The 12,974-nt window shown below is 42.6% G+C and overlaps 1 protein-coding gene across 2 annotated transcripts in view; it reads right to left on the bottom strand.

Annotated features, from left to right (window-relative positions):
• The window catches only part of ralba (RAS like proto-oncogene Ba), a 65,634-nt gene extending 55,670 nt beyond the window's left edge, over window positions 1-9,964 (bottom strand). The window contains exon 1 of one of the 2 annotated variants that reach the window (XM_085986880.1): window positions 9,858-9,964. The gene's annotated coding sequence lies outside the window, so the exon portion shown is untranslated. The remainder of the gene's footprint in view (window positions 1-9,857) is intronic. The other variant, XM_085986879.1, reaches the window with a different exon arrangement.
• Between the last annotated feature and the right edge of the window lie 3,010 nt (window positions 9,965-12,974).

Genomic DNA, 12,974 nt, shown 5'->3' with positions numbered 1-12,974 from the left:
CCCTTATTCTGAGATTGTGATCCTTGGTTCTAGACTCCCCAGCCAGGGGAAACATTCTCCCTGCATCTACCCTGTCAAGTCCTGTAAGAATTTTATACATTTCAATGAGATCACCTCTCATTCTTCTAAACTCTAGAGAATATAGGCCTAGTCTACTCAATCTCTCTTCATTAGGGCAAACCCCCCACCCCAAGAACAAGTCTGGTGAACCTTCACTGCATGTCCTCTATGGTAAGTATATCCTTCCTTAGGTAAGGAGACCAAAACTGTACACAATACTTCATAATCCATTCAGACTGACTGCTATTCCACCCCACCACAAGTTTCGAATGCAGATGAAATGGGTTAGGAGCTTCTCTGGGACTCGACTGCAAATATGGTTCAAACAGAAAGTGCACAGTTGCCTGGGGGGAGGAAAAGATATGGGGTGTTCAAAGCAAAGCATTTATTTCATCCTCTAACAAAAGCAGCATTATCAGTCTTGTCCTGTAAAACATTAATTGCACACATTCGGAAAGTCCCTGCAGTGGGACTTGGGTCGACAAATGAGTGACCGAGAGTCTGCTCGATCTGTTTCAGAGGTCTCTTTTCCACAGCTTTAGTGGAAATAGTCATAAATAATTGAAGTGAATCGTGTAATACACATCAACTGTAAATGGTCTCAGAAGCCACTTTAATTTTTTTTTTTTTTTTTAAAAAAGGACAATGGCTCCGTATGGGTGCATTACAGGCACGAAGCTCACAATAAGAACGGCGCATCCCACTTTATGGCAATTAATGAATATTAGTTTTTGAATAGCTACTTATTTTTAATTCCCCTACCACCTTTAATTCCAAAAGAAACTTGCCTTTTAAAATGTTCTTCACATTGAAACAAAATTGATTTGAGATACAACAAACCCAGTTTGGGACATCATTTGGTGGTGGGCGAACTGAAAGATTTACCGAGAACATTTGATGTGTGTCAGTGTAGTAAAAATAGAAGTTACTGCTGAAGTGGATCATGAAAGACTGATTAGTTTTTGGTAAAATATACCAGACAATTCTACAGTAGTCATGTTACACCAAAGAACTTCAGGTACATCATTCTCATCTACATGCTCCACCACCCAACAACTGGAATATATAAGCAGCTGGTAGACATATATATATATATATATATATATATATATATATATATATATAACTGTTTGGAGAATTACAAGGAAGTAACTCAATGAGTTCCAACAGATAAATGGTGCAACATGCTAGGAGTGGAAGGAGCTGCACTGCACTGGCAGGATGCAGGAATGATTTGAAATTCCCTACAAGGCGAGCTCCCATTAGATGGCACAATCAAGCATCTTTCAGATGAGACGTTAAACCGAGGACCCATCTACCCTCAGGTGGACGTAAAAGATCCCGTGGCACTATTTCGAAGAGGAGCAGGGGAGTTATCCCTGGTGTCCTGGCCAGTATTTATCCCTCAATCAACATAGCAAAAACAGATTATCTGGTCATCGTCACATTGCTGCTTGCTGTGCGCAAATTGGCTGCCGTGTTTCCTACATTACAACAGTGACTACACTTCAAAAAGTACTTCATTGGCTGTAAAGCACTTTAGGATGTCTGGTGGTCAGGAAAGGCACTATATAAATGCATTCTTTCTTATTCTTTTTAAAAGAATGGTAGGCGAGTGGAAAAGAAGCAAGTTAACCCACAGAGCAGCCAGCAGTTGGCTCAACATGGTACCTGTCCAATCGACGTTGGGAAGTAGAAAAACTCTCAAAGTGGAGCGACAGGTAATGGACGTTTGCAATTTTAATTTGCTAAATTCATGGCTGAGAAACCTAACATTTATACTGTAGACCTCACATGCAGCACATCCCATGGCTTTCAACCGTGTTGTTACTAGATAGCTTAGTAATAATATGCAGCTGCAATCTGACCCAATATATTCAGATTGGGGAAGCAGGGGAGGGAGGAAAAGAGAAAGAATGGAAAAAAGCATGAAGGAAAAATGCCAAACACTTGGTTTTTAAGCACACCTTGGCTGGGGCAACCATGATGGTTTAATCAAAACTCCTGGCTTAGGTCCAAAAAGCCCACCTGTAAGCAGATTGTTAATTTAGGAAAAGCAGCCCAGAAAAATCAACACTCAATCCATTCCTTTCTTGTGCAGTTAGCACGATGGCCTGTATTTTCCGATCGGAGGCTTGCTGCGTGCGGATGTCTCTGATCGGAAAAAAATCTGCGCCCTTACCGGAGGTCCGGACATTTCTGCTCCTGGGCCTCTGCTCTACGAAATGCACAGGGCCCAGGCGGTTCACAAGCGTCCCTGGGATCACGTGGGCCATGGGGAGCCAATGAAGGGAATCCCCCTTCACACTTTTGGCAGGTCTCAGCTTAGACATGTTCAAAGTATGAATGGGGATCACTCAAAAACATGTTTTTTTTTTTTTTAAATCAAATTTTTAAAACTAGTAAGTGACATTAAATTAAATATTTTAAACATAAATTTAATTTTTTTTTTAAATTAAAGTTTTTTTTACAGGGCTAAAAATAAACTTACCTTTTTAAAAGTACTTTTAAATTATAAAATCAGTTTACTTTTTTAAACTCTTATGCTGGCAAAAGCAGGTCTTACGTTGCTTTTACCAGGCGTAAGATTTCTAAGGGTTTTCAGCAGGCGGAGGGTCTCCAGAAAGCAGAACTCTCCCCCCACTGAGGCCCTTCTCCAGGGCAGGCACAGGATCTGTCGAGAGGATTCTTGACAGATCGGAAGTGCCGGTTTTCCGCACATGCGCTTTGCATGCCTGAAACCGGCACTTGCGAGGTCCTTACAGGTGTACACACCCGTAGGGAATCGGAAAATACAGGCTGATATTTTAGCAGAAACAAAAGCAGAAATCAATCTTTAAAGAGACACAAACATTTTTAATTGATGCAACATGAATTCCTGGCTTAATTTCACTGCAATAGTTATAAAATTAATGCTTCTCTACAGCAATACTGCAGTGTGACAAAGTCAGTCATTGTGACAGGCATGTGTGATAAAGAAACAAGGTAGGCTGAGCTAGTCACAGAGCATCAGGAATGGTTAAAACGCCTACACAAATAAAAATTGGGATCCAATGTCATTTTATTACTGTGTGGCACATTCAAGAGATTTCTAGGCAAAATGTTTACCATTAAAAAATTTAAAAGCCAGCCTTCCAAAGAGAATATTGTATATGCTCTTGATCCATGAATCCCATACAAGTCATTGAATAAAAGCAATTGTATATCATGTGCAATTACTTTGTAAACTAGACTCATTCGGGAGTTTTCTTTTAATTACTGTACTGTGTTCACACTAATTAAGTCTTATTTGCCAAATCTCTTGAATACTAAATTCAGATTGGCACAACAGCTTATTTATTACACAGCTGTCCACACATGAACACAGCTATAATGCTGAACCAGGATTCAGGGACTGACTGTTCTAGAGAACCAGCAATTCTGTGTGTATATAAAATGCAAACCAAAGCATCAATCCAGCTCCCAAAGAGGTGGTGCAGCAAGCTAGCCTTTCAACTTTGGGACCCGAACTTGAATCTAGCCCAGGCTGATGTGCTGAAATAAACAAGGAACCCATGTAAAATAACCTTTGAGCCATTTCAATTCAGCTCCTTGCAGGTATGCGTTCACAGAACAAACCACCTATAGTTTGAAACTGAAGATTCATTGCATCACTCAAAGGATGACAGGCTGGTGCAAGAAACAATTTTCATTGGGGTGCAGCAAAGGTGCTCAGAGGTTGAGATCAAAGCTCATCACCAGGGCACAGTACAGAGTGCATTGTCTTGAATCTAACCCAATCCACACTTGGCTGCCAAACAGTTTGTGCCGATACCCAGCCTGAAAAAAGTGCTCTATTCTCAGCAGCAACATCTCTCCTGGAGCATAACATTTAAAAACAAAAAAAAGGCAGCTTACAGTAATTTGTGTTGGATTTCCATGAGGCGTGTGCACATAGCGAGTAAAACTGGTGTACCAGCAACCAGCTCCACAGATGCGGCAAGTAAATCAATCTTCAATTAATTCTTAGAAGGATCATGATAATATGACAATTACTGGGAAAGCACATCACTATTTCAAGAACAAAGTTATTGACAGAACAGGCCTCTTGCCTCAGTTGGAGTCCTAAAATAATGCAGATATTAAATCATATGAATCAGAAAGAACACGGCTCAGTGAGCCACACCAGCACTTTAAGCATCATCAAAAAAAATTGATCGAGAAATGTTAAATCAAAAAAAGTTTCCATTCTGTGCATGTCTAATATTTGTCATTAGAAAATACAGGGAGAGAGATTATATGAAAAACTGTTTTCTAAAGAATTACACCGATACAAGGGACATTTTGCTACATAAAAAGGCACTATATAAATGCAAGCTGATGTAGAATGTCATGAAAAACACTACCCTCCATTTTCTTAAGACATTTAGCCATATTTCAAAGCAGCATCTTCTACATGCGGACAGAAACTCTGTAGATGTGCATATGCTGGTAGCTTTAATAGTGCAATTAACGTATTAAAAAAAATAATTGGCCCCAAGCAAGGGCAATTAAAGCCATCTGAGGCAAATTCAGCTCATTCGGAGTCTTGTAGCCAGGAACGTCCAGCTTTAATCTGTGCAGAGTTAGCTGGAGTGGCAATGGAGACCCTGTAATTGGTCTCAGGATCCCCAGGGCAGATGCGATAAAAAGCAACCAACAGTTCCTGATCCTGACTGCCATCCAGCAACGCTACTCAATCTGCGCGTACATGGATAAATCAAGCTGCGATACCCAGCCTGCTCGATTCTCATCGCCATGGATTTCAGATAAAAACTGGGCAGGTTCTACAAGGAGCTGGTGACTCGCTCCTCTAGTTTACCGCCCACGTGGTGAAGGTGAAAACAACCCCCACAGTGCCTGGCGGCCAGACAGAGCTGCACTGCTCCCACACATGGTGCCTGGCGAACAGACACAGCTGCACTGCTCTCCCACAGTTCCTAGAAGCTAGTTATAAGGATACATTCATGGAACTCTAGGACCACCTGGTCATCTCATCTTGTGGCTGGAGGGAGGACAGGAGCGGAAAACAGAACAAAGCAGCTTTACTTCTTACAAACGCTAAAAGTATGTCAATAAATATATAGTCAGAGCCTGATCAGACTCGAGGAAAATAGAACCAAGTGGTTCCCAACTCTGAACTTACACAACTTGTCAATAGTTTGATACATAAAATTGAGAAAATACTCTTGAAAATCTGAAACCTCAAAATGATTTGTAATGCAGAATCTGATAATAAAAAATGTAAACTGAAGGTTTAAAACTCAGTTGAAACGTGGCCTTTCCAATTTATAAACAGGTGTATACCAAGCTTCAGTAATACCAAAGACCTTTACACGTGACATAACATTTACTGCAATGAAACAACATACTAACCAACACGAAACACTGGCAAAACCTTGACTTCAATCCCACAAAGTCTGTCCTGGTAGAAGGTAAACTAGCATCGGACGAAGGGTCACAGACCTGAAACGTTAACTCTGTTTCTCTCTCCACAGATGCTGCCTGACCTGTTGAGTTTTCCCAGCAGTTATTTCAGATTTCCAGCATCCACAGTATTTTGCTATTGTATTACAATAAACAGCTTCAGTTTACCCCTACTTACTTAGAAACTCAGGTCAAAGTTGAATGTTTCTAACTAAAATTACAGCGTATATATTAGGATTCAGAAGAACACACTGATCAACACAGAAGCTACCTATATAAACTACCGTTAGGAATTGGTAACACTCAACAGGCCAGGCAGCATCCATGGAGAGAGAAACGGAGAGTTAACGTTTCAGGTCGAAGACCCTTCGTCAGAACTGGAAACAAGCAGGAAATGGAAAGCAAGTTTCGGGATTGCTTTCTATCCAATCACAGACCTTCCCTTTTTGTTCTTTCATCCCCGCCCCCTTTTCCCAGCCCCTAAACTTGCTTTCGCTTTCCATTTCCTGTTTTTTTCCAGTTCTGACGAAGGGTCTTCCACCTGAAACGTTGACTGTTTTTCTCTCCACAGATGTTGCCTGGCCTGCTGAGTTTTTCCAGCGTTTTCTGTTGTTATTTCCGATTTCCAGCATCCGCATTATTTTGCTGTTGCGTTAGGAATTGGTTATCGACTATAAATCACTTGGAACAATCTGCAAGACATTCCCAAGAAAAATCAGGTCAAATTTTACTTTGCAGATTAGAAAATCTATGGCTCAAAAACAATGCAATTATAGAAAATCAAGATAGTGAAAAGGGACATCCACCATTTCAAAAATGCAATCTACATCCGGTGTAGCTTTTCCCATGAGGTTTAAGTGAACAATAATCACAAAGTCAGTCCAAATGAAGGGTCTCATCGTTCAAAAATATTAACCTTACCATCGTTATAGCATCTAATTTTTCCTTAAATGAGTCCGGTGTTCTGGCCACAACTTCCCTCCCTGGCAGCCCATATCTTGTACTGATTAAACACAAATATTTTCTGAACATTACCTTTGCAAATCTGATCCTGCACCCTCTTATCTTGCTGCTTTGGCATATCACTATCCAATTATTACCTAAACTGCAACAAGATCCCATCAGATGAATTTGTGGCTGAAGAACCCTCGCTGTTCATCATAGTACATCACTAACTTCAGCCTCATTGCTCTCCTCTGTCCTCTTGCACAGTCTGAAAAACCTTTATACAACCAGACCCAAGCGCTATAAAATGACAGGATTTGTAGCCAAATGATTTAGTAATATAATAATCCAGCATCCGGCTCTGACAAAGCATAGGCTTGAAACGTTAACCTTTCTTTCCTTTCTCTGCAGATGCTGCTTGACCTGCTGAGTGCAACCAGCATTTTCTGCTTTTATTTCAGATTTCAAGCATCTGTAGTGTTTTGATTTTTGTAATCCAGCATCTGGTTTGCTTTAGTGCAAACTCACACTGAACATGATGAGCAACCAGTCAACCAACATACCCAATTCTCTTTCAACTTCCCCTTTTAAAAAAAAAGATAGCATTGCAGGAAATTGACTTCCCTCCTGACAGTGTTGACTCCGACTGGGGTACAGGTCCAAATTTACCAAGCATCCTCGGCTATTCAGTGAGCATCTGCGGGCACAGAAGGAGGCCATTCGGCCCATCGTGTCCGCGCCGGTCGAATAAGAGCCACCCAGCCGAATCCCACTTTCCAGCTCTTGGTCCGTAGCCCTGGAGGTTACAGCACTTCAAGTGCATATCCAAGTACTTTTAAAATGCGATGAGGGTTTCTGCCTCTACCACCCTTTCAGGCAGTGAGTTCCAGACCCCACCACCCTCTGGGTGAAAAAGTTCTCCTCAACTCCCCTCTAATCCTTCTACCAATTACTTTAAATCTATGCCCCCTGGTTATTGACCCCTCTGCTAAGGGAAATAGGTCCTTCCTATCCACTCTATCTAGGCCCCTCAATTTTATACACCTCAATTAAATCTCCCCTCAGCCTCCTCTGTTCCAAAGAAAACAACCCGAGCCTCTCCAGTCTTGCCTCATCGCTAAAATTCCCCAGTCCTGGCAACATCCTCGTAAATCTCCTCTGTACCCTCTCTAGTGCAATCACAGCTTTCCATTAATGTGGTGACCAGAACTGCACGCAGTACTCCAGCGGTGGCCTAACTAGTGTTTTATACAGTTAAAGCATATCCTCCCTGCTCTTGTATTCTATGCTTCGGCTAATAAAGGAAAGCATCCTCCGAGGAGCCACTATTCAGGGAGTATTTGCAGGCTAATGAACTAGAGAGCATCACATCCAAGCATGATCCTCCCCTCACCCATTGTCTACATGCATGCAGTTCAAAGTTAAGGTATAGCAATTAAGAGGGAGAATCATGGCAGATTGCCCACCCTCATCCCAAGAGACCAAGTGTAGCTCCTTTATCATCGCACTAATCAAGATCAATCAGCTCACTACAAATGGGGACAAACACATTTTAAATACTAAAGAAAAAGCAAAACTCAGGAACCAGTAAGCGATATTAGTCACATGGGAATCTCCGTACTGGATGGATTTCATGCCAGTGCTACAGATAACACTGAACAGATATCTATAATTAAGAATTCTTTAGTTTAGATTGTCCTTTAACATTATAAAAATTATGCCTCTTCCCCACACTTCTCATGAACTAAGATAGCCCAAGAATACACAAATAGCAGCCAAATTCAGACATTTGGCAGTGTAAATATCTGAAGGATTTGGTGAAGTTTGACATGAATCTCTAAGTATGTTTAACAGACCATTTTCCATTTGCTTGTACATTTGGTTTACTTTGCAAAATATTACACATTTTAGGAACATATTTCAATTGCTAGATCAAGAACATATATTAAGAAAATGAAGGGATGTCAGAATGATGTTAAAAATATATTCAAGATGGCTCTGAAGTCCACACTCTACACATACCTTCTTTCAGCCAAATAAAGCTTAGCATCGCACCACGCATTAAGAACATAAGAAATAGGAGCAGGAGTAGGCCAATCGGCCCCACGAGCCTGCTCCACCATTCAATAAGATTATGTAGCTCAGGTCAGTAACTCCAAAATGTAAACAGGAAATTGACAAGAACATCAACTACAACAACACCAAGAAACTCAACACCATTCAGGACAAAGCAGTCCACTATCAGCAGCCCATCCACCACCTTAAACATTCACTCCCTTCACCACCAGCACACCGAGGTGCCAGTGTGGTCTATCTACAGAAACTCACCAAGACTTCCTTGACAGCACCTACCAAACTCACGAACTCCACCATCTAGAAGAACAAGGGCAGCAGGCACATGGGAACACCACCACCTCCAGGCTCCCCTCCAAGTCATACACCATCCTGACTTGGACATATAGCACCGCTCCTTTATACAAACCGTGTCAAATTCCTCAAACTCCCTACACAACAGCACTGTGGGAGTACCTTCACCACATGGACTGCAGTGGTTCAAGGCGGCGGCTCACCCACCACCTTCGCAAGGGAAACTAGGATGGACAATAAATGCTGGCGCTGCTAGCGACGCCCACATCCCAAGAATTATTTTTATTTTTAAAAGGGTCTTTGCAGCTTCAATACCAAAGCTTTTACATTTTCACAGATTTTCTAAACAGGTTTTCATGGATTTTGCAAATATTCATCACTAGCAGGCACCAGACCCTAAACAATTATCTGGCTCCCATTTAAAGATAAAGCCTCTTTTGGAATTCTGGTGGTGGGTGACAAATTGGTTTGCAAAAGAAAAGTACATTGGGGCCAACTGGGCATTAAAAAAAACACACAATCTGAATGCTGCTCCTCTAAATTGGGTGGGTGGGAAACCAAAGTCGCCCTTAGGTGATCAGTTACAAGAATAAAATTTATCAATTTCTTTAGTTCCTTTTTTTAATGCTGTTGACCATGACAGCTTTAGACAATAAAAATATCTGCACAATTGCGAAATGCATGGTTCCCGAGTTGCCAGCCAGCTCCTGAAGGACAGGCTCCAGCAGAAAAGAGACTGACTGAGGCTGGGCAGGAACCCTGGAAAGAAAAAAAAGGTGCACAACCAACCCTGCTCAGCCGCCCCTTCGTCCCGCCCTCCCGCCGCGCCGATTGGCCAGCCGCACAGGCGCCGGCGATTCGATTGGCAGGGGCCGGCCGTCAATCTAAAAAAAAAGCTCGAGCAGGTTCGGTTGAGCGGTCGCGGATTTTTTTTTTATATACACTCTTCAAAAGTCAATTTCTGAATTAACTTATGGAAATGGAGAGACGGCGGCTTCATGTCCACGAAAGTAGACAACGGCAAGTGGCGGGCTACTCACCGAGTGGAAGCTATCTGCGGGCGGGCATGAATGCGGCAAGTCGCTCGAGCGCTCGCTCCATGGGCTGTACCCGCGGCCGGAGGGGACAGGAAATGACGGCGCGCCTCCCGCGTCTAATAAAACCCTCCGCCCGCTCGTGGGCGGCTGATTGACTGGGTGGAGGTGCGGGAGAAAGGTTCCGCCCCCATCCACAAAGAGTCCAGTACAGTAGCTAGTCAGGGTTTTTTTTTGGGGAGTCAAACATATTTATTATTTAAAAAATATGGTAGTACTTGTTACAACTCATCAATTACATAATAATTCCATTAGCCGCAATAAAACAAAGCCTTAAAAACAGCTTTAGGATTAACAGTACAAATGCAGTGGTAAATTTTACAGACAAATCAACAATAGTAACAGTACAGGTACCCATAGTGAAAAACAATTTTATGCCAGTCCTATTGGCAATCTAGTAACTCTTCGTTTTTGCTTGGTTTTTTTTTGAGTCAAACATATTTTTATTTAAATATGGTAGTACTTGTTACAACTCACCAATCTAGTCAGGGTTTTATGCAGGTTCTTTATGTCAGCAAAAATAAAGGGAGAGGGGAGAGAGAGGTAAAAAAAACAAACTGCTGGAAATATACAACAGGTCTGTTTCAAGACAGTAGCAAAATACTGCAGATGCTGGAAATCTGAAATAACGACAAAAAGTGCTGGAAACACTCAGCAGGTCAGGCAGCATCGAGGGGAGAGAAACAGAGTCAACGTTACAGGTCGACCATATGCTTATGGAGGGAGTCACAGCACGCAGGAATGTTCTCTTCCCTTCCAGTGGGCGGAAGAGACCTCCCCAGGAGATCAACACAGCCTGATTGCACAGGAGGACACAAGCAGGGATGTCGTTAGGGGTCCCCTGGCTGCAGTGGTGCAAACCTTTCAATAATAATAATAATAATAATCAACTTTATTGTCATTGTTAGTGCACAAGTGCAGTACAACGAAATGTAGGCTTGCGGCTCCCGAGAGTGTACATTTAGATTAAGACATTTAAACATTCAACATTCATTTGGCTTGTAATACATTAACATAAACATAACCATAATAAAGTGCATTGGCAGATGTGCAGGCACAAAACGTTACTGCAATGCCAAACCTTGCTGTGCCATTCATCACTCTGCCTTCCCTACCCTACTCCTGCACATTCTCACTCACACCAACTTACCTTGCACCTCCGCCCATCCCTCTCTATCTATATTATCACTTCCCCGTCTCACTAGCCACCCCTCACACTCACCCTCATCTGAGTCCAATAACACCAACTAACAACACACAGGGGTAGGCACTTGGGTGTTTTAGCCAATGGTCGTGTAAACTTTCTGTTAATGTGTTGTCAAGCACTGAAATCCTTATTGTTACCACTTCGTCTTCTTGGACAGATTTGTGTGCACTTTTGAAAGTGTCTTAGTGAGTTGCAGTGAATGGTGAGACATAATGTCCCCCCCTCCCCCCCCAAGATGATAAGCGTGAAAGGAATGGATTGCACATTGTAGGGATGCTTTATGGTGCTGGTGTGGGGTGGTGCCAACCTGGTGCATCATGTGGCAGCCAGGGTGTACAGTGTTAAGTGAAGCAAATCTGGACATGTGAGGCCATCGCTGGCGTCTTGGGCAGCAATGTGCATGGGTGATGATGCCTTGTGTCCAGTGCAACATTAGTTGATTGCAGAGAAGGCCGGTATGGATGTTGGTGCTGCTGGTGTGCCTGGTGATGCTGGTGTTGGGACTGATCGTGTTGGGATTCTGAGGACCAAGGTGAGATTTTTTCAAGGCACCGATGCTGATGGAATAGAAGTCATCTGTCAATGTTGAGACAGGTTGTTCCAAGGAGGTGACAGTGGATAGAGAGATTACTCCAAACACTTCAAAAGTGCATTAAGCTCAAAAATGGGTTCCAAACCATTAATGTTCCAGCTCTTAAGATTGGGAAGTGAACAGCTGTGAAATGGTAGGTTTTATACCACGTTTGCAGCTTTCACCTATTCACAGCAATCCACAGACATTGAGAGCCCGACATACTTACCTGACGTGATAGCCGCTCTCCAGGAACCTCTTTGAAAACCTGGTAAAATGGGAAGTACATGGGAAAATGGTTCTTAACTACCTTTTAATAAGCTTTTAACTATCTAAATTGGCTGACCTGCCACTTGGTGTTGGTTCTGTTCAGGGATGACAGACCCGACACTTGGGAAACTGACAAGGAGGCGGGTTGACACAATTTTCATTAATAAAACTCATGAAAGTTAAAAAAAAAATGTTAATGGACAGTGGGATACCGACCTGCTGTCAATCTTTGTGATTTTGACAGCGGACCCGCCTCCAAACTCCGCACTCTGAGCGCTGGCAAAATTCAGCCCATAGACTCTTACAGCACAAAAGAGAGCCATTCGGCCCAACGTGCCTGTGCCGTTCTTTGAAAGAGCTGTCCATTTGGTCCCACACCCCAACTTTTCCCCCATAACTCTGCAAATTACTTCTCTTCAAATACATGCCCAATTGCCTTTTGAAAGCTTCTATGGAATTTGATTTCACCACCCTTTCAGGTAGCGCGTTCCAGATCATAACGACCCTCTGTGCGAAAGAATTCTCCTTATTTTCCCTCTAGTTCTTTTGCTTATTATTTTTAAGTCTATGACCTCTGATTACTGACCCACTTGCCAGAGGAAACAGTTTCTCCCTGCTTGCTCTATTGAAACCCCTCAAAATTTTGAATACCTCTATTAGGTCTCCCCTTAACCTTCTCTGTTCTAAGGAGAACAATCCCAGCTCCTCCAATCTCTCCACATAACTGAAGTCCCTCATCCCTGGTATCATCCTGGTGAACCACCTCAGTACCCTCTCCAAGGCCTTGACATCCTTCCTAAAATGTGGTGCCCAGAATTGTACACAATACGCCAGCTGAGGCCTAACCAGTGATTTGTAAAGGTTTAGCATAACTTCCTTGTTTTTGTATTCAATGCCCCTATTTACAAAGCCAAGTAACCCATACGCTTTCATAACCGCCTTATCAACTTGCCCTGCCACCTTCAAAGATTTGTGAATATGCACCCCCAGGTCCATCTGCTCTTGCAGTCACCAC

This window comes from Somniosus microcephalus, chromosome 4 (genome assembly GCF_052327205.1).
Source record: "Somniosus microcephalus isolate GS21.2 chromosome 4, FLI_Smic_1.0, whole genome shotgun sequence".
NCBI classification, from domain to species: Eukaryota; Metazoa; Chordata; class Chondrichthyes; order Squaliformes; family Somniosidae; genus Somniosus; species Somniosus microcephalus.
The sequence above is the reverse complement of the archived record's forward strand: the minus strand, read 5'-3'. Positions and strand labels throughout refer to the sequence as shown.